The 1821-nt window shown below is 43.9% G+C and overlaps 1 pseudogene; it reads left to right on the forward strand.

Moving 5' to 3' along the window:
• The first annotated feature begins 897 nt into the window (after positions 1-897).
• On the forward strand, positions 898-1361 carry LOC114028022 (annotated as a pseudogene).
• The last annotated feature ends 460 nt before the right edge of the window (positions 1362-1821 follow it).

Consider the following 1821-nt stretch of genomic DNA (forward strand, 5'->3'; position numbering starts at 1 on the left):
TGATTTTGTTATTCTGGATTCTTCTTGTCACTAACAGAGATAATGATGACAGCTAGCATTTACGTAGTGCTTTGAGGTTTGCAAAGTGCTGTGCATAAATTATCACATTGGATCACACAAAAATCTGTGAGTTTGGTGCTTTTATTATCACTATTTTACAGTTGAGGAAATGGAGGTTGAGAAAGTTTAAATGACTTGTCTGGAGTCACACAATTCTTTTAAAACTTAGTAGATGATCTTCAAGAATTATTATGGATGGGGCAGCTAGGTGGCACAGTAGATAGAGTTCCGGCCTTGGAGTTAGGAGGACCTGAGTTCAAAATCCGGTCTCAGACACATGCCACTTAGTAGCTGTGTTACCCTGGGTGACCCTGTGTGACCACTTAACCCCGATTGCCTCACCAAAAAAAAAAAAAAAAGAATTATTATGGACACAAAAAAATTCATTTCCTTGAAGCTTTATGGTTAAATAAGTTAAATAGTTTGGAAGTCTACCAGTTTCAAGAGAGATTGTCCTTAAGCAAAATTCCACTTTGACAGATCATGCGATAGTGAGGCTGTAAACTTTTTATTTACTTCTTTGTTCAGAGTATTATAGACAGCCCTGCCTAAGAATCCATGGATGAGGAAATAGAGGAAGCTCCTTTCCAAAACACCTCCAAACTGGATCTAGAAAATGTTAAAGATTGAATTCTGTTGGGGAAATGCAAGAAAAAATCATAGTGAGTCATTCTGTCTGCCTAGGATGGCATAGAGAGACAGACAGAGAGGTTTGTGTACATAGAGTGTGCCATGAGGCACCTCAGTGCAAGCAAAGCCATGCACCAAAGCAGAAGAGGTCCCAGAGCCTTTCTATCCCAGGCTCTGTCTAGAGCAGCACCTGTCGCAGACGCCGAGATGTTGATGCTCAAGAAGAACTGAATTGCCATCTATGAACTCCTTTTTAAGGAGGGAGTAATGGTAGCCAAGAAGGATGTCCACATGCCAAAGCACCCTGAGCTGGCAGACAAGAATGTGCCCAATCTCCATGTCATGAAGGCCATGCAGTTTCTAAAGTCTCGCGGCTATGTTAAGGAGCTGTTTGCATGGAGGCATTTCTACTGGTACCTCACCAATGAGGGCATGTAGTACCTCCGGGATTATCTTCACCTGCCCCCCGAGATCATGCCTGCCACGCTCTGCAGAAGTCGTCCCAAGACAGGAAGGCCAAGGCCTAAAGGTCTGGAGGGTGAGCAACCTGATACAGACGAAGTGCTGCTCTCCCTGGTGCTGACAAGAAGGTCAAGGCCGGGGCTGGGTCAGCAACAGACTTCCAATTTAGAGGTGGATTTGGTTGTGGACATGGTCAAACTCCTCAATAAAAACTGTAGAGATAGGTTTCCTATTGAATAAAATATGGGGAAAAAAAGAAGAGGTCCCAGAACTATACCAGAGCACCATGACCTCATGTAGGGTGTGAGAACAGGTACCCACTGGAAGGTTTGTCATTCACTACCCAGTTCCATGTCACAGATCTAGGGTGGAATGAGGAGGGGATCTGGACCCTAGAGTGGCATTCCAGGGTAAGCAGCAGTAACAGGCTTTGGATGTATACTGAGAGAGGAGCAAGTTTAGAAGCAAACATAAACAATGTAGCTTGGTCACTAGGAGGAGAGCAAAGTCTCAGCTCCAAAATTTAACCCAGTCTGAAGCTTGCAGAGGAATAACTGGGACATGAATTCCAAATTAAAAAGAAACTTGCAATTCTGACACTGTGAAACAGAAGAGCTTCCCAGGGGGCTGAGAGTGATAGAGTCTAGCTATAGTCTACTGTTGCTCAAA

This window comes from Vombatus ursinus, unplaced genomic scaffold, assembly GCF_900497805.2.
Source record: "Vombatus ursinus unplaced genomic scaffold, bare-nosed wombat genome assembly UNPS02014867.1, whole genome shotgun sequence".
Lineage (NCBI taxonomy): Eukaryota > Metazoa > Chordata > Mammalia > Diprotodontia > Vombatidae > Vombatus > Vombatus ursinus.